We start from the raw sequence: 20,692 nt of genomic DNA, 5'->3' as shown, positions 1-20,692 counted from the left end.
TTGTTGAAAATTGTTTTAAGACCTACCATGTGATCTATTCCAGAAGATGTTCCATGCACTATTCAGAACAATGTATATTCCACTCCTTATGGAAGCAAAGTTCTGTAGATATCTGTTAGGTCTCATTGATCTATGCTGCAACTTAAATCTGATGTTTCCTTGAAGATTTTCTATCAAGATGATATCTCCATTTCTAAAAGTAGGATATTAAAGTGCCCCATCATTATTATATCACTTTGCAGTCTATCTCTCCCTTCAGGTCTCATGATAATTGCTTCATATAGTTTGATGCTCCAATATTGGGTCCATATGTATTTATAATTGTTCTTTCTTCTTTTTGTGCTTGATTAAATATGTGATCATTATATAATAATCTTCCTTGTTTCTCCTTGAAATTTTTTATTTAAAATCTATTTAATAGAAGTAAGACTTTTCCTTCTTTCATTCTGAAATATCTTGTTCCATTATTTCACTTTCAGGCTATATGCATCCTTAAGGGTTAAGTTATTTTCTTGTAAGCAGAATACACTTATGTTGTTGAATTTATTTTGTCACTCTATGTCTTTTAATTGGATAATTTGCTACATTGACATTTAAGATATTATTATTAATGGGTAATGTTTTACTCTGTCAATTTGAGACTTATACTGAATTTTTATTATTGCCCCTGTCTTTTTTTTTTTCCTTCTGCAGTATTCAATTGTGGTTTGTGATTTTTCTCTAGTGGTATAATTTGATCCCTAGCTTATTATTTTTGGTAAGACTGTTATAGATTTTTGGTCTGTGGTTAACATGAGGCTTACAAAAAATTTTTCAGGGTACAACAAGTTATCATAAAATGATAACAGTTTTCTGTTGTCTACAAATATAGGGATAGAGAAGCACAAAACAAAGTGATAAGAAATCCTGATCAAGACATCTACATTTGTGTTGCATTAACTCCCCAGATTTAACATTTGTTATGTTACATTTTAATTATTTCCTCTCAATGTTTTAGTACAGGGATTATACACTTTTAATCTTGACAGTAAAGATAAAGATGACTTATACACTATATTTACAGCATTAAAACACTGTGAATATGTTCAGTTACTTTTATTAGTGAGTTTTTCAACCATGTAGTATTTTCTTCTTACTTCCTTCTCTCTTTCTTTCAATTTGAAGAACTCCCTTTGTCATTTTTAATTTTTATTTTTAATTAATTTTAATAGATTCAATATGATTTATAGATACAAGTCTAAGAACATAATGAAATCCTCTTCCTCTCACCCTCTCTCACACCCTCCTTTTTACCATACTTTCTGTATGCTTTTTTTTATTTTTTGAGATAAGAATTAAATTTACATTACAGAAAAAGGCTTACTACTTAACTGAATTAGAAGTTTAACAAGTAAAAAGAAAAAAAAAAACCCTAGTTTAGTGGGGATTTAGACAATGGCTATAAACAATAATTGAGTGTATACACCACCATTTGAACCATGTACATTTTTGGTCAATTAGTCATTCATAATTTCCTACAATAAAATAGAAACAATGACAATGTAATATTTAGCATTTCCTGTCTAGTTAAAAGAAAATAGTTGTTTATTTAGATTTTAAGCCATTTCCTTTCAACAGCATATACACAGAAATAATTTTATGAAGATTGCAAAGCAAATATTATACATTACTTTTTTGTACTCCATTAGCTACCACAGATAAGGCAAAGTATGGTATTTTTCTGGGACTTCCTTATTTCACTAAGTTTAATGGTTTCGAATTGCATCCATTTTGTTGTGAAAGGTGAGATTTCTTTCTTTTTATGGCTGAGTAATATTCCATTGTGCATATAATTATAACATTTTATCTAATCATCAGTTAATGCACGTCTGGGTTGATTCTGTATCTTAACTATCGTGAATTGATCTTCAATAAGCATTAGGATACAGATAACTTTTTCATATGCTGATTTCATTTCATTTGGGTAAATTCCCAGGAGTGGGATGGTTGAGTCATAGGGTAGATCTATTTTCTTTTTCTTTTCTTTTTTTTCCTTTTTTTAATTTTTTTTTTGACAGGCAGAGTGGACAGTGAGAGAGAGAGACAGACAGAAAAGTCTTCCTTTGCCGTTGTTTCACCCTCCAATGGCCGCTGCGGCCGGCGCGCTGCAGCCGGCGCACTGCACTGATCAGAAGGCAGGAGCCAGGTACTTATCCTGGTCTCCCATGAGGTTCAGGTCCCAAGGACCTGGGCCATCCTCCACTGCACTCCCGGGCCATAGCAGAGAGCTGGCCTGGAAGAGGGGCAACCGGGACAGAATCTGGTGTCCCGACCAGGACTAGAACCCAGGGTGCCAGCGCCGAGGCAAAAGATTAGCCTATTGAGCTGTGGCACCAGACAAAGGGTAGATCTGTTTTCAGCTCTGAAAAATCTCTGTATTGTCTTCGACCATTGGTGTGCTAGCTTATATTCTCACCTACAGTGGATTAGGGAATCTTTTTCATCACATTCTCACCAGCATCAATTGTTTTTTCTTTTATTTCTATATGACACTCATTCAAACTGGGGTGAGGGGCAACCTCATTGTTGCTTCGATTTGGATTTTCCTGATGGCTGGTGATCTTGGCCATATTTTCATAGGTCTATTAGGCACTTTAATTTCCTCTTTTGAAAAATACTTGTTCAAGTCCTTTGCTCATTTCTTAATGGGATTGTTTGTTTTTCTACTGTTGAATTTCTTGTGCTCTTCATAAAATCTGGACATTAATGCTTTATCAGTTGTAAAGATTGCAAATATTTTATCTCACTCTGTTGGTTGTCTCTTCACTTTGTTAAATGTTTCCTTTTCATTGCAGAAGCTTCTTATCTCGATGTAATCCCACTTGTCTATTTTTACTGATTGTCTGTGCTTCTGGGACCTTTTCCAAGAAGTCTTCGCTTATGCCTATATCTTGCAGAATTTCCCGAAAGTTCTCCTCTAGGAATTAGAAGGTATCAGGTTATAGATTTAGATCCTTGATCCATTTTGAATTGACTTTTCTATAAGGTGTAAGGCAGTGGTATTTTTTCATACTTCAGCATGTGTAGCTCCAATTTTCTTAGTTCCATTTACTAGAGATTGTCCTTTTTACAGAAATAAATTTTAGCTCTTTTGTCAAAGATTAGTTGGTTGTAGATGTGTAGATTGATTTCAGGTGATTCTATTCTGTTCCATTGGTCTACATGGCTATTTTTGTGCCAGTCCCAGGCTGTTTTGATTATAATTGCCCTGTAGTATGTCTTGAAGTCTGGTATTTTGGTGTTTACAGTTTTGTTTTTGTTATGTAATATTTCTTTAGCTATTCAGAATCTCTTGTGTTTCCATGTGAATTTTAGCATGATTTTTGCAAGAGCTGAGAAGAATGTCATTGGTACTTTGGGATTGTATTGAATCTGTAACTTGCTTTCACTAGTATGGACATTTTGATGATATTAATTCTTGTGATCCACAAACATGGACTTTCTTCCTATTTTTTGCTACTACCATTTCCTTTTTTAATTTTTTATATTTTCTTTGTAGAGATCATTCATCTCCCTGGTTAAATCTATTCCAAGATGTTTACATTTTTGTAGCTATTGTGAATTGAACTGATCTTATGAGTTCTTTCTCAGTCATGGTATTATCTATGTAAATAAAGGCTATTTTTATGTTAATTTTCCATCATACAACATTATCAAAATCTCTGATGAGTTACAAAATTCTCTCATTGCAGACCTTTGGTTCCCCTATATAGAGAAGCTTGTCCTCTGCAAAGGGGATAATTTAACTTCCTCTTTTCTGATTTGTATCTCTTTTATTTCTTATTCTTGCCTAACGGATGCAGGTAAAACTCCCAGGATTATTTTGAAAAGCAATAGCGATAGTGGGCATAATTGTCTGGGACCAAGCCTTAGTGGAAATGTTTTCCACTTTTCCCCATTCCTCTGATGTTGGCTATAGGTTTGTCACAAATTGCCTTAATTCTACTGAGGAATGTTCCTCTATACCCAATTTGCTGAAACTTTTTTATCATGAAACTATGTTGTATTTTCTCAAATGATTTCTCTGCATCTAGTGAGATAATATGGTTTTTAATCTTCAATTTGTTAATGTGATGCATCACATTTGTTCATTCTTTTATGTTGAACCATCCCTGCATACCAGGGATAAATCTCACTTTGTCCTGGTGAATGACTTACTGATGTGCTGTTGGATTCAATTATCTAATATTTTGTTTAGAATTTTTGCATCTATATTCAGCAAGGACATTGATCTATAGTTCTCTCTCTTTTTTTTTTTTTTTTTGACAGGCAGAGTGGACAGTGAGAGAGAAAGAGAGAGAGAGAGAGACAGAGAGAAATGTCTTCCTTTTGCTGTTGGTTCACCCTCCAATGGCCACCGCAGCCCGCGTGCTGCGGCCGGCGCATCGCACTAATCCGAAGCCAGGAGCCAGGTGCTTCTCCTGGTCTCCCATGGGGTGCAGGGCCCAAGGACCTGGGCCATCCTCCACTGCATTCCCAGGCCACAGCAGAGAGCTGGCCTGGAAGAGGGGCAACTGGGACAGAATCCAGCACCCCGACCAGGACTAGAACCCGGTGTGCCGGCGCTGCAAGGCGGAGGATTAGCCAATTGATCCACGGCACCAGCCTAGTTCTGTTTCTTTGTAGTACCTTTTTCTGGTTTTAGAATTAAGGTGATGCTGATCTCATAGAAGGAGTTTGTGAGGATTCCCTCTCTTTCAATTGTTTTCAACAGTTTGATAAAAATTGGAATTAGTTTTTCTTATAATTCTGGTAAAATTCAGTAGGGAATCTATCTAGTCCTGGGCTTTTCTTTGTTGAGAGGGTCTCTATCAATAATTCATTCTCTATCTTGATATTTGGTTGTTTAAATTTTCAATGTCTTCAGGTCTTGATTTCTGTAGATTATATGTGTTCATGAACCTATCTACTTTTTTCTAGATTTTCCAATTTGCTGGCTTAATGCTGTGTGGTAATTCCTGATGATTCTTTTTATTTCTGTGGTACCCATTGTTATATCTCTTTTTTCATCTAAGATTTTATTGAGTTGGATCTGTTCCACCCCTTTTTCTCCTTGGTTAGTTGAGTCCAGTGGTGTACAAATTTTGTTTATTTTTTCAAAATATTATGTTTTCATTTCACTGATCTTTCATATTGTTTTTTTTGTTTCAATTTTGTTTATTGCTTCTCTAATTTTAATTATTTCTTTCCACCTAGTAATTTTTGGTTTGGTTTCTTGTTGTTTTGCTAGGTCCTTGAAAAGCACTGCTAGTTCATTTATTTGATGCCTTTCCAATTTCTTGATGTAGGAACTAATTGTCATAAACTTCCCTCTTAACACTACTTTTATTGTATCCCATAAGTTTTGCAATGTTGCATTGTTGTCTTCATTCATTTCCAGGAATATTTTGATTTCCCTTTTAATTTCTTCTATGATCCACTGATAATTCAGGACCATGTTGTTTGATCTCCATGTATTTGCATGTTTTCTTGAGAGTCTTAGGCTTTTAATTTCCAGCTTAATTCCATTGTGTTCAGAAAAGATACATGGTATGATTTCAACTTTTGAATTTGCTGAGACTTGCTTTATGGCTTGGAAAATGGTCTACCCTAGAGAAAGTTCCATGCTCTGGTGAAAAGAATGTTCATTCTTGTGTGTATTGTTTAAGAGTGCGATGAGATGTTCTGTAGATATCAGTCAGATTCATTTCACCCATACTCTCTATTAGCTGTGTTGTTTCTTTGTTGATTTTCTATCCTTTTGGTCTGTCCATTGATGAAAGCAGGGTTTGAAGTCCCCCATTACTATTGCGCTGGAGTCTATGTCTTCCTTTATATCCATTAACATTTATTTTAAATGGCCAGTTGCCCTGGCTTTGGGTGCATATACACTTGCTATAGTTTCATCTTCCTGTTGAATTGATCTCTTAATTATTTCATAATGCCCTTCTTTGTCTCTTCTACAATTTTTGTGTTAAAGTCTATTTTGTTTGATATTTTGAACGTTTACACCTGATAATTTTTGCTTTGCATTAGCGTGAAATATCTTTTTTTATCCTTTCACTTTTGGTCTGCATGTACCTTTGATGGTGAGTACTGTTCCTTGTAAGCAGCAAATAGATGAATTTTTAATACATTCTGTCAGTCTGTACTTTTTAATTGGAAAATATCCACCATTCACATTCAAGGTTACTATTGTTATGTAATGACTAGGCCCTGCCATTTTCCCATAAGTATTCCTATTGTTTCCTTTGGATTTGTGTTTCAGTTTTACCAGAAGATTTTCTGTTTTCACATTTTTCATAGTGATGACTATCTTTCTGTGTTTCTGTGTGTAGCACATCCTTAAGCATCTTTTGTAAGGCTGGACAAGTGGTGACAAATTATTTCAATTTCTGTGTCTTATAGGAGGTCTTTATTTCATCATCATTCATAAATTAGAACTTTGCAGGGTACAGTATTCTGCATTGATGTTTTTATCTTTTAAGTCTTGTACTTTTTTCTCTCCATTTTCTATTAGCTTGTATGTTTTCTGATGAAATTATCTGAAGGTAATGTGGCATTTATCTGATGCATGTTTTAGAATCTTTCTTTGTGTTTTACTGGAGAAAGTTTTACTACAATGGTCATGTCTATTAGGTGTTATATGTGCTTCCTGTTCTTGGATGTCCCTTTCTTTCTACAAACTGTGATTATTTCAATTAAAAGGACTTCTAATCCATCTGTCTTTCTGCAACTTTGGGAGCTCTTGAGAGCAGTTTGATCATTTGATAGTATACTATAAACCTGTAATTTAATTTTTCTAGTTTCTTTCTTTTTGTACTTACTGATATATTCCCAAATATATGTCTTCTAGCTTGGATATTTTTTCTTCTGCCTAATCAAGTCTATTATTAAGGCTTTGCACTGTACTTTTTATTTGACATATGGAATTCTTCATTTCTAGTATTTCACTTTGATTTCTCTTTAAAATCTCAAACTCACGTGAAAATTTTTCATCCATGTCATGTATGGATTTCTTTAACTCATTAATTTGTTTCTCATTGCTTATGAGTAATCCTGTGATCATTCTTTTGAACTTCTTTTCAGGCATTTCACCAATCTTTTCATCTTTACGTTCTAATATTGCAGTGTTTTATTCCTTTGGTGGAGTCATGTTGTCTTCCTTTTTCTTATTTCTTGTATTTCTATATTTACTTTTAGGCATTTGTGGAAATACTTGCTGATTTTATCCACTAGTGGATTTTTTCTTTGAACTATACTTCTATGGATTAGTGGAATTAGTTAATACCCAGAGGCATGTGCTAGATGGAGCCAGGGAGCTCTGGTAAGTACTCAACGATGGGATGAGAATCTAAGTGATACCCAAGTTGGGCATGATAGATTTACTCTATTATCAGCAGCAATTATGACTCTGGCATAATTACCTCAGCTCTTCCCTTCCAAGGTGATCAATGTCTGAGGTTAGCCCACAGAGGGTACAACCTTCACCCATGCTGTTGCATGAGCCACATCATGGATTTGTGCAGTCCTTAGATTGAGCACAGAGCTCTCTGCAATGACCCATCCTTGGCAGTCAGGGAGCTCTGATACTTTGGTGCCAGACAGTGAATGCCAGAGACCCAGCTGTACCCTACGTCCTATTGTGCAGTCAGAGGAGTCCCACACTGACAGCATCCACAGTGATGGAATGCAGAGGATCCATTCTGCCCTGCAAGCCTGCCCCTTCCACACAGAAAGCAGAGTCATCTCCAGAGCCAACTGCTTGTGGTTACTCCACAAGTTTCAGCCCCAGAACCCGTGATAGCTTGAGAGGATGGGGTACCTCATAATCTTAAGTGGGTGCCCAGCCCAGTGTCAACTCTCCCAGACAAACTACTAGTCAGTGGGAAATGTAGATTTGTCCCTGTTAAAATTCCCTGGTAGCACCTGAGAATCAACACAGCCTCTGCTTGTTTCAAGATGCAGCCTTCTCTCCGTGGGTTGTCAGGTGCCCTTTAAGGCAGATGGGGAGAAAGAAATGAGCTTCTTCTTTACTAGATTAGGTGATACCCAGAATCCTCTAGAGCTCCAAGCCATACTCAAAGACAGTGCAGTCCATAAGGTCCTCCCTCATGCAATATCACCAGTGGCACAGGCTGCTGCAATCTTCCCTCACCTCACTCTCAGAACCTGGTTTCTCCTCCAGGTCCCAGCTGCAAGAATCAAGTGTGGTGTCCCCTCTTGCTGCTGTGTGTCTGTGTCTTTCCTCACTGCTCCATGATGTTCCTCTTTCTTCTGTAGAATTTCCACTGAAAACTGCTCTCCAACTCTATCCTGGGAATACACGTCCTTTGCTTTTTTTCTTCCACCTTTCCTAGACAGAATCAGTATGTCTTTTCCTGATTCAGCCATCTTGGAATACTAGCATTTCTTGTAACACAAAAATGGTGGGGCAAATTCTTTCAGCTTTTGTTAGTCTGGGAGATGAAATCTGTTTTTATGGTATTATCTGGTCTATCTTCAAAAGTTTCCATGTGCACTTGAATGTGAATTATGCTTTTGCTTGAGAAAATGCTATGAATGTAATTTAGATCAAGTTTCTTAATAACATTCTTCAGTCTTCTATATCCTTAATGATTTTTATCTACTTGTTCTATTGATTTACAACAGAGTAACACCAATAACCAAAATGACAATCAAATATCCCTTGCATAACAGAATTATTCCATCTGGGAATTACTGGATTAGAAGAAATCAAGCATACAGCAAGAGACTGAGTAAGAAATTGTTGAATGGAAGAAACAAAAGTTAATATTTGCTTACTTTATAAGGTAGAAGTACACACGGAAGGAAAGTGAATAATATGAATGCTTTTGAGAGGAGAATTGCCCTAAATGCACTGAGAGTTGGAGATGGGGGAAAGGAAGAATGAGGCATCAGTCCTGTGTTTGTTGCTTATACCTGGTAGATGGATTTTTCTGAAAGGAAGGACAATAAGCAGGTCTTTGGGGGAAAAATCTTAATTTTACTTTAGCTTGTTCACTATAAAGTGTTTATGAAATATTCAAGGGATGATAGGTTTAGATGATGATTATTTCTGAATTGTAGAATTCTGTGTGCTGATTCTCTTTCTCATTTTCTCTATTGCTTTATTTATTAAATTATTTATCTTCTAAATATGTATAATTCACATAATCAGAAAGCCATTGCAATTTTCCACTTTGAAAAAATGAGCACATAATTAAACTTATGATCATAAATAATGTGTTTTAAAAGACATAGCCTTGTCTTATTTATTTGATATTGTTAACTAGATACTAATATACATTTTACATTTCTGGATGATGTTACTTATATGTCAGCTATATGGGTTTTCTCTGTATTTTTTGGAAACCATATTTATGTGTACTTAATACTAATATTAATGGATATAGAATAAAGCAATACCTTTGCAACTGCTTGTTTGGTTAGTATAAATGCTCCAAAACATCAAGTTAATTTTAAGTTTTGTTTTATTTAATTCATCCAAATTAGATTTACATTTTCAGTCTTTGCATAATTTGGCCATATGGATATAAAATTTAATCCCTGCATTTCAATGATGAATTGTTAAAATGCTAGTTTCTTCATGAGGTTTAAGAAAATAACAGGAATAGAAAATAAAATTTACCTTTCCGTGATTCATGCTCATATACAGTACTTCAGTAGAATGTTTCTAGTTTTACATAAGCAAAGTATATTTCAGTAATAGGAAAGAAATGAAATCACATTTCAGCTCCTGAAATGCTTTTGAATTTTCGCTGCTGTGAACACAGGAATCTCCCATCAGAAAAGACTTTTCTATTTTTTCCTGACTTCCTTTATTTTGTCTGACTTAGGTCGGTAGTAAATATTTCTGACAAGTACTTGTTTGGCAAATACTTTGTAGATATTTCCATTATATTTTCCTCCAAGGAGTAGATGAACTCTTTCAGGTTACTGGGGTCTGCACAGTACTGACAACATAATTAATGAAAAGTCACTGAATTGTATAAAGGTCCAAGAAGGTCAGGGGGCCAACAGTTCCCATCCACCATTCAGCATTCTTTCCTAAGATATTCCCAGTTCTAATCGTGATCTGATTCATTTTGACACCTGCAGAAGTGTTCGCTCCACCAATAAAAGTTTCCTGGTCACATATGTGACATTTACTCAAAGTTGTTAGCCTTCCCACAGCAGCTTATTATAGGCATTTTGATTTTAGCTACAAAAATCAAAATGATCTCAGATAACATTGAGGATAGCTTCTTTATCTTGGCTAGCTCTAAGGACGAACACACACTATAAAGATACAGGTTTTATTATGTGTGCATTCTTTGTTCAAGCCTCAGTGCAACTACATTTTCAACATGTACACACTATTAGATGTTAAGTTGCATTAATTGCCAAGGGAGGTACTGGCTTACTCTGTCAAATTTTCATAGCTCTGGCCTAAACAATCAAAGACCAGAAAAACCTCTGTGACAGATTTATCTATAATGATTTAATGTAACATGTATATTTGTCTAAACCTGATATCAATAAGTAAACACAAATATAAAAATGAAATATAATATTTAAATAAATTATGGCCTCCAAATGTTCATATACACTTCAAATATGTTTTTAAGCCAGGTACTAATTTTTAGATGAATTTAATTATTACAAATTAATGTTGATATTTAGGGGAGAAGAAAAAGAAAAAAGGGAGGAAGGGAAGGGATAGGGATTAAGAGAGGGAAACAAGAAGAGTTGTTAGATCATCCAAGCGTTTTTAATTTTAATTTTATGAAAAGGGACAACAGGAGGTTTTTTTTTAACTTTTATTTAATGAATATAAATTTCCAAAGTATGACTTATGGATTACAATGGCTTCCCCCCCATACCATCCCTCCCACCCACAACCCTCCAATTTCCCACTCCCTCTCCCCTTCCATTCACATCAAGATTCATTTTCGATTTTCTTAATATACAGAAGACAGCTTAGTATACATTAAGTAAGGATTTCAACAGTTTGCTCTCACACAGAAACATAAAGTGAAAAATAATAGATGATTTTTTTAAATGATGATGAAATCAGATCAGACCTATTGTCATGTTTAATCCCAGTGAGAGTCAAGTTGGGAATTGATAATTTTTTTTTTTTTTTACAGAAGATCAGTTTAGTATGCATTAAGTAAAGATTTCAACAGTTTGCACCCCCATAGAAACACAAAGTGAAATATATTGTTTGAGTACTCGTTATAGCATTAAATCTCATGCACAGCACATTAAGGACAGAGATCCTACATGAGGAGTAAGTGCACAGTGACTCCTGTTGTTGACTTTACCAATTGACACTCCTGTCTATGGTATCAGTAATCTCCCTATGCTCCAGTCATGAGTTTCCAAGGCTATGGAAGCCCTCTGAGTTCTCCAACTCTTATCTTGTTTAGACAAGGTCATAGTCAAAGTGGAGGTTCTCTCCTCCCTTCAGAGAAAGGTACCTCCTTCTTTGATGACCTGTTCATTCCACTGGGATCTCACTCACAAAGATCTTTTGCCAGTGTCTTGGCTTTCCATGCCTGAAATACTCTCATGGGCTTTTCAGCCAGATCCAAAGATCCGAATGCCTTTAGGGCTGATTCTGAGGCCAGAGTGCTATTTAGGACATCTGCCATTCTATGAGTCTGCTGAGTATCTCGCTTCCCATGTTGGATCGCTCTCCCCTTTATTTATTCTATCGGTTAGTATTAGCAGGTACTAGACTTGCTTATGTGCTCCCTTTGACTCTTAGTCCTTTCATTATGATCAATTGTGAACTGAAATTGATCACTTGGACTAGTGAGATGGCATTGGTACATGCCACCTTGATGGGATTGAATTGGAATCCCCTGGTATGTTTCTAACTCCACCATTTGGGGCAAGTCAGCTTGAGCATGTCCCAAATTATACATCTCTTCCCTCTCTTATTCCCACTCTTATGTTTAACAGGGATCACATTTCAGTTAATTTTCAACACTTAAGAATAACTGTGTATTAATTACAGAATTAAACCAGTCATATTAAGTAGAACAGACAAAAAAAACTACTAAGAGGGATAATGTATTAAGTTGTTCATTAACAGTCAGGGCTATGCTGATCAAGTCACCGTTTCCCATAGTGTCCATTTCACTTCAACAGGTTTCCTTTTTGGTGTTCAGTCAGTTGTCACCTATCAGGGTGAACATATGGTATTTGTCCCTTTGGGACTGGCTTATTTCACTCAGCATGATGTATTCCAGATTCCTCCATTTTGTTGCAAATGACCGGGTTTCGTTGTTTTTGACTGCGGTATAGTATTCTAAAGAGTACATATCCCATAATTTCTTTATCCAGTCTACCGTTGATGGGCATTTAGGTTGGTTCCAGGTCTTAGCTATTGTGAATTGAGCTGCAATAAACATTAGGGTTCAGACAGCTTTTTGTTTGCCAATTTAAATTCCTTTGGGTAAATTCCAAGGAGTGGGATGGCTGGGTCGAACGGTAGGGTTATATTCAAGTTTCTGAGGAATCTCCATACTGACTTCCATAGTGGCTTCACCAGTTTGCATTCCCACCAACAGTGGGGTAGTGTCCCTTTTTCTCCACATCCTCGCCAGCATCTATTGTTGGTAGATTTCTGAATGTGAGCCATTATAACTGGGGTGAGGTGAAACCTCATTGTGGTTTTGATTTGCATTTCCCTGATTGCTAGTGATCTTGAACATTTTTTCATGTGTCTGTTGGCCATTTGGATATGCTCTAGGGATTCCTGAGTTGCTAATTTCCAACTTCATTCCTTTATGGTCTGAGAAGCTGCATGGTATGATTCTAATTCTTTTGAATTTGCTGAGACTTGCTTTATGGCCTAGTATGTGGTCAATCCTAGAGAAGGTTCCATGTACTGCTGAGAAGAATGTAAAATCTTTAGCTGTAGGATTGAAAGTTCTGTATATATCTGTTAGATCCATTTGGGCTATAGTGTCGTTTAAATCTACTGTATCCTTGTTGATCTTCTGTCCTGTTGATCTGTCTATTTCTGAGAGTGGGGTATTGAAGTCCCCCAGTACTATGTATTGGGGTCTAAGTCTCCCTTTAAGTCCGTTAATAAATCTTTTAGATAAACCGGTGCCCTGTAGTTAGGTGCATATACATTGATAATTGTTATATCTTCTTGTTGTATTGATCCCTTAATCATTATATAGTGCCCCTCTTTGTCTCTCTTAACGGTTTTTGTGGTAAAGTTTATGTTGTCCGATATTAAGATGGCTAAGCCCGCTCTTTTTTCATTTCTGTTGGCATGGTATATCTTTTTCCAGCCTTTCACTTTCAGTTTGTATGGATCTTTGTTGGAAAGATGTGTTTCTTGTAAGCAGCAAATAGATGGGTTTTGTTCCTTAACCCAATCAGCCAATCGGTGTCTTTTAACTGGACAGTTCAGGCCATTCACGTTCAATGTGACTAATGATAAGTGGTAACTTTGCCCTGCCATTTGCCAAAGATAAGTTCTAATATATTCTTTGAATTCCCTGTGATCTTTTGCTGTGAGGTTTCCTTCCTTGGTTTCCTTCCTTTACCTTCTTTCATATTGATGACCATGTTTCTGTGTTTCTGTGTGTAACACATCTTTAAGCATCTTTTGCAGGGCTGGATGAGTGGCAACAAATTCTTTCAATTTCTGTTTGCTATGAAAAGTCTTTATTTCACCTTCATTGACAAATGATAGCTTTGCAGGATATAATATTCTGGGCTGGCAGTTTTTCTCTCTTAGTACCTGGGCTATATCTCGCCATTCCCTCCTAGCTTGTAGAGTTTCTGATGAGAAGTCAGCTGTGAGTCTGATTGGAGATCCTCTGAGAGTAATCTGACGTTTCTCTCTTGCACATTTTAGGATCTTTTCTTTATGTTTCACTGTGGAGAGTTTAATTACAACGTGTCGTGGTGAGGATCTCTTTTGGTCGTGTTTATTAGGGGTTCTGTGAGCTTCCTGTACTAGGATTTCTCTGTCCTTCTCCAAACCTGGGAAATTTTCTGCTAGTATCTCACTAAAAAGGCCTTCTAATCCTTTCTACCTCTCCATGCCTTCAGGAACTCCTAGAACCCGAATGTTGGGTTTTTTAATAGTATCCTGAAGATTCCTGACAATATGTTTCAGATTTCTAATTTCCTCTTCTTTTCTTTGGTCTGACTGTATCCTTTCCTGTTCTCTGTCTTCTAAGTCCAATATTCTCTCTTCTGCTTCACCCATTCTGTTTGTAAGGCTCTCTATTGTGTTTTTCATTTGATCTATTGAATTCTTCACTTCAGTCACTATCACAGTTTCCTGTTGTACTAGTTGTTTCGTTTCATTTTGATTCCTCCTTAATATTTCATTTTCACGAGAGAGGTTTTCTATCTTGTCCATTAAGGATTTCTGTAGTTCAAGAATTTGTTTTTGAGAACTTCTTAATGTTCTTATCAATTTTTTGAGATCTGCTTCTTGCATTTCTCCTATGTCATCATCTTCATAATTTTGAATTGGGGTGTCTTTTTCATTTGAGGGCGTCATGGTGACTTCCTTGTTTTTATTACCTCGGTTTTTGCGTTTGTTATTTGGCATATTGGAGATATTTGGTTTCTTCACTGTGGTGCTTTTTCTTGTTATACTATGGCTCTAGATTAAGTGGACTATCTGTTTTTGATGGAACCTTAGGGCTTGAGATGGGTGTGGCCTGAGAGCTCTGTTTGGTGTGCCAAAGGTGACACTCCCAGGTTAGGCGTGGTAAATCTCTCTCTCTCTCTTTCTCTTTTTTTTTTTTTTGATTCAAAGGGGAAGTAATTCCACACAGCTGAATGAAGTTGGAGGTAGTTAGCAGGCAAATGATATACCCACAGGAGCCAGAGATCAGAAGCTCTTTCCCAACGACCACACAGGGAATCCGTTCGGCCCTCAGAGTGGGCCCAAATTCTGCTTCAGTCTCCCACTGGGTTGCCAAAGTTACAGAATTGTAGCGTCTCCGGAGAGTGCTCATGTGAATTCCGTGAGTTCTCTCCCCCACCATCTCTTTTTTTACAGTCTCAGTTCAGTAGCCCCACAAATTTACTAGGTCCTAATCTCCTGTTAATTTGCCCCGCCCAGGTTTTTCTGCTAGGCTCAGGGCTGGTGCAGACCTGAGGTCGCTCTGCTTACGACGTATGTCCAAGATGGCGCCTGCTCTTTGTCTTGCTCGCCCTTGAGAGGTGAGCAGAGAGAGAGAAACCCAAGTCCGTACCAGTCACCTTTTTTTTTTTTTCTCTCCCTCTCTTCCAGTTAGCCCGGTGAACTTCCCCCCCGCAGGGGGGGGTCGTTCCCTCTAGTCTCCTCTCTCCGCTTGCCTGCCGGTGTCTCGGGCTATTGAGGTTCAGCTCACCTTGCGTTCCAGCGCTGGTGTGTTGAGTCTGCCGCTGGTGTCCCGAACTGTGGGCTCCCACGCTGTCCACGCAGGTCCGCTGTGAATCATGCGTTCCGGAAGAGTTTCTTCTGCTGTTTCCTCCCCTACTCTTCCTTGAACCTGCAGTATCTCCACTTTTATTAAACTATCTCTCCCCGGACTATCAGTGTGCTCCCTTCCTATTCCGCCATCTTGCCTCCTCCCCGACAACAGGAGGTTTTAATGACAGATCAGATGTGGGAAAGCATTTTTAGGTCAATGAGAAGGACATGGAAAATACACTATTGATTTATTATGCAGACACGAGAAAATTTAGTTAAAAGAATGTAGGGCCCTTCTTATATGCAAGAATATTAAGGTCTATGTTTCATTACTTATCTGATAAGAATATGTTTACTCCAGTTTCTGTCTAAGTATGCATTACATTATTGTAGCACAAACGCTATTTGATTTTGTTTACTCGGCACTGAGTGCAGTGCCTGGCATATTCATTCATTGACTCAACAAATACTTGTGGAAGTGCCACACACACATATATATGACATTATTCCAGGTTATCAACATATGAGATTGGAACCTCCTTCGTGATAACCTCCTCTCTACTGTAACAGGAGAGACAGACATGAATAGATGCCTAAATGTGTAGTAATGGCTGCCTAGAAGGATGGAATGGACAGAATGGATGCTCTAAATGGATGACAATAGAATTTGCATGAAACTCTCCAAACCTAGCACCTAGTTTATTATCTGGTATTTAGTTAATATTTATGAAATGTTTGTTCAATGTATAAATGCTTGACTAAGTGAAAAAATTTTAAGTGACTTCAAATACCACTTTTTTTTTTTTTTTTTTACTTACTATGTACTAAATGACTGACCACAACCAGGTATACTACTCGTATGATACAGCTCTTAAAAAATTTCACTGCAAGAATCAACTGTTTCTAAAGAAACAGAAAGTGCTCATTCTCCACTGCTAACTTATTAGAGCTATTAATGAATAATCATAGTCTGATGAATTAGATAGAAATTATCTTGAAAAGGAAGAATATCAGCCCTGAGAAAACAGATGAGTTTTGAGAGGGTGTGTCAGTGGTACTGGGTAGTAATGGAAAATGGCCTTACATCCAAAATTCAATTAATGCAGGACCAACACTGATTACAGAATTAGAATTTTAAGTTACTATTAAGTAATCATTTTAAAAACTACTGGTTCATTTGAATAGTGTAGGACTAATAAAAAGATAACTAAATGAAGAGATGGAGGAAATACAAAAAGCCACTAAAATATACAGAGTAAGAGTTATTTTTATGTTACATTTAAATTCAAAAGAACATATTATTATTGTGAAATATAAGTCATATACTTAGTATTTGCATGTGAATAAGCAAGTTTTAAAATTACAGTCATATTGAATTGCCTGATTAATTTATGAACATGTCTATTAACTCAAGATATCTATGTGTCTATGTTAATTGTTAGTGGGAAAAATCAGTTCAATTTTTTTGTACCTGAATTTATTTTGGTCTGTATATTTGAGCTATCTATAAGCCTATCAAAAATGCATAAATTTTGACTCTCACCATTTTTTCTATTCAAACCTATCATTTCCTAATTCAATGAAAGATTGTATAACTTGGGGATTTCTACCAAAAATTCTATCTTGAGATGATAACTTACCAACACTGGTGCAGATTATATTTAATTTAGTTCTTGAATGATTTTGCAGGCATACTCAGAGAATCTAAAGTAGCCTTGGCAACATTTTCTTATCTTCTCCTTGCAGTATTAATGAAAATACACAACAGACAAAGGCTACAGTAAGCAGTATAACTGTAGGAAATGTGTTTGTTTGGGAGGCAGAATGAAATGATTTTGCTATTAAGAATATAAATGCATGCCTGAGTCATGTTCAAAAATATTTGTTAAATAAGTAACATTGACTTGTATTTGGAATTTCATATAATATGCAAAATAAATTTAACTTTATATGGAGATTAAAACTATCACAAGAAAATGAATGGTATATTTTGTTGACCTCAATTTAGAAATTCAATTAAGTCACTTATAAAACTAAAATCATCTTTATATGACAGTGTGTTGAAAAATGTATTGACATTTTGTTTTTCCTTTCATCTTTTCTGTAACTTGCTTTTGTTTTGTATGCAACAAACTTTTAATTTTAAAATTTAAGGAGCTTTTTCAAAGTGATGCTTGATGTTTAGAAGAAACTCATATAATTATATCATTGTTTTCTCCATCAAAAAGGTGAACTAATTAAGGCATAAGACCAAAAAGTCACATAGAAGGAAGAATTCAAAATAAAGTCAGTTACTGATAAAACCAATGCTGGGGGCCGGCGCCGCAGCTCAATAGGCTAATCCTCCGCCTGCGGCGCTGGCACCCCGGGGTTCTAGTCTCGGTTTGGGCGCAAGATTCTGTGCCGGTTGCTCCTCTTCCAGTCCAGCTCTCCACTGTGGCCCGGGAAGGCAGTGGAGATGGCCCAAGTGCTTGGGCCCTGTACCCCCATGGGAGACCAGCAGGAAGCACCTGGCTTCTGGCTTCGGATCGGTGCACCACACCGGCCGTAGCAGCCATTTGCGGGGTGAACCAATGGAAAAGGAAGACCTTTCTCTCTGTCTCTCTCTCTCTCTCTCTCTCTCTCACTGTCTAACTCTGCCTTTCAAATAAAAAAAAGAAAAAAAAATACTGGCATTGAAATAGAAGTATAACAATTTCTAGGCAGCCTGGTTTTGGCTAACTGATGTACCCACTCAGAGGTTATACCAAGACACTGCCAACAACCATGGGAGCCTTTCCCTGTCAACCCTACTTCAAGACAGAGAAGATTTGAAGCCTTGCTGTCTACAGGATTGCAGACCCTAGAGATAAAAAGGTTGATGAAAGGTAAGGAAGGGACCCATTTCTGCCAGTCTGAACAAGGAAAGAGCTCATTCCACTTCCCTAGTGAGAGAAAACATTATGATGCAACTTCAGGAATATTCAGAAAAAAAATCTTTCAAAATGGAAACCATAATATAAGCCTTCTTCCCATTCCAAAGTAAGATAAGAAAACTGAAATTCATAAAGGAGATTAAATAAAAACAAAACAAGCAAACAAAAAAGCACTCAGAATGGTAGCAACTACACAAGATAAGAGCATTGACTGCTTAGAGATGGGATGTCGTCGTGGCTTAACGGGTAAAGCCAGCCCCTGGGATGCCAGCATTCCACATGGGTGCCAGTTCAAGACCCAGCTGCTCCACTTGCCATCCAGCTCCTTGCCTGTGTGCCTTGGGTCTGTGTATTCATGTGGGGGACCTGGAAGAAGCTTCTGACTCTTGGCTTGCACTTGGAGGGGAAGATCTCTTTCCTTCTCTGTCTCTTTCTCGTTCTAACTGATTTTTCAAATAAATACATAAATCTTTAAAAAAAGAGTTCTTGGCCGGTGCTTTGGCTCACCAGGCTAATCCTTCGCCTGTGGCGCCAGCACCCCAGGTTCTAGTCCCGGTTGGGGCACTGGATTCTGTCCCAGTTGCTCCTCTTCCAGTACAGCTCTCTGCTGTGGCCCAGGAAGACAGTGGAGGATGACCCAGGTGCTTGGGCCCTGCACCTGCATGGGAGACCAGGAGGAAGCACCTGGCTTCTGGCTTTGGATTGGCGTGGCCCAACGGCTGCAGCGCACTGACTGTAGCGGCCATTTTGGGGGTGAACCAATGGCAAAAGGAAGACTGTTCTCTCTGTCTCTCTCTCACTGTCTAACTCTGCCTGTCAAAAAAAAAAAAGAATTATTAGAGATAATTCACATTTTTTCTCAAAAATTAGCTATCTGAGCTCAGAAGCCAAATAAACTTTTAAATGACCTATTTTCAATTGAAATACTACAGGCACATAGAAACAGATTTAGAGCAGGTGTTGAAATCCATGTGCATGTTAATATCTGATGTGATGGCCAAATTTCAGCAGCTATGGCCTTTTTGTTGGAAAATTTTGAAAGGTGTGGAACTATATATGATTTTGTTTCTCCTCCTTGGAAACTCTATATCTATTATATGTGGTATGAAACAGCAGTTTACACAAGGTTAAAAGTATCAGTGCATAGAATTGTTGCTTTGAGACTTCTAGATATTAATTTGAAATCTTGATCCCTCTCTTTTTCCTTCCTCACACATACTTAACCTGTTCCCCTTCTTGCCCCAGCAGATACCAGCTCAGGGAAAGTAAAGTATGTGATAAGGTTAAACATATTAGTGGCCTGAGAGTCTGCCTGTTTTTTGTTTCCAAAATGTAAGCTCTTAAAAAATCTAGCTAGTTTGTTTAAAGAACTTTTTTTAAAAGGAGGGGTGAATAGAGGAAGGTTCACTTTATAAGTTAGGAGACACAGGGCCAGCGCCATGGCTCACTTGGTTAATCCTCCGCTTGTGGTGCTGGCATCCCATATGGGTACCGGGTTCTAACGCCGGTTGCTCCTCTTCCAGTCCAACTCTCTGCTGTGGCCCAGGAAGGTGGTGTAGGATGGCCCAAGTGCTTGGGCCCCTGCACCCGCATGGGAGACCAGGAGGAAACACTTGGCTCTTGACTTCGGATCGGCACAGCCCCTACCGTAGTGGCTGTTTCGGGGGTGAACCAGCGGAAGGAAGACATTTCTTTCTGTCTCTCTCTCTCTCTCTCTCTCTCTCTCTTTCAGTGTCTAACTCTATCTGTCAAATTAAAAAAAAAAAAAGTTAGGAGACACATTTCCAAAGCCATTTGTTTCACATTCCTAGCTATATATCCTCTATCCATCTATCATCCTTTCCTAGCAACCATCTCTTTATCTGTCTCACTTCTTGTTGGCAAGGGGAGGAACTGAGAGCTCTATTACAATAATTTCCTTGGCTTGCTAATAGCAATACCTCTGTGGATCACTGGCACTTAGATTAAAAATTGCTATAGAACTAAAAAACCATGGGCAGTAGTATTATTTTTTTCTCAGAGCAACTTGTAGAGATATACGACTTGGTGATCTACCCCGAAGGAATCTACCACTATCAGGTCTCAGATTTTATATGACATTGAGGTAGAAGTACAATAATCACTGACAATTTTTCTCCTACCTCGGTAGGTAGAAGGCTGAAAGAGGAAATTAATGGATTTTTGGAGAATAAGGAAATGTATTATCTCTTGCTTGCCCAAATTTATAGGTGGACATTTATGTTCATACAAAAGGAAAAATGTGTGCTTTTCATTATGGTATCAAATAATATTCAAATTATAAATACTG

The 20,692-nt window shown here is 37.4% G+C and overlaps 1 long non-coding RNA gene across 2 annotated transcripts in view; it reads left to right on the top strand.

Annotated features, from left to right (window-relative positions):
- Positions 1 to 20,692, top strand: part of LOC138843680 (uncharacterized) — a 63,846-nt gene that overhangs the window by 18,018 nt on the left and 25,136 nt on the right. For both annotated transcript variants that reach the window (XR_011378609.1, XR_011378608.1), the window contains exons 4-5: positions 7,222 to 7,345; positions 8,671 to 8,777. This is a non-coding gene — a long non-coding RNA (uncharacterized lncRNA). The remainder of the gene's footprint in view (positions 1 to 7,221; positions 7,346 to 8,670; positions 8,778 to 20,692) is intronic.

Source organism: Oryctolagus cuniculus, chromosome 9 (genome assembly GCF_964237555.1).
Source record: "Oryctolagus cuniculus chromosome 9, mOryCun1.1, whole genome shotgun sequence".
In the NCBI taxonomy this organism is placed as follows: Eukaryota; Metazoa; Chordata; class Mammalia; order Lagomorpha; family Leporidae; genus Oryctolagus; species Oryctolagus cuniculus.
Note: the sequence above shows the minus strand (reverse complement) of the source record. Positions and strands in the feature narration are given on the sequence as shown.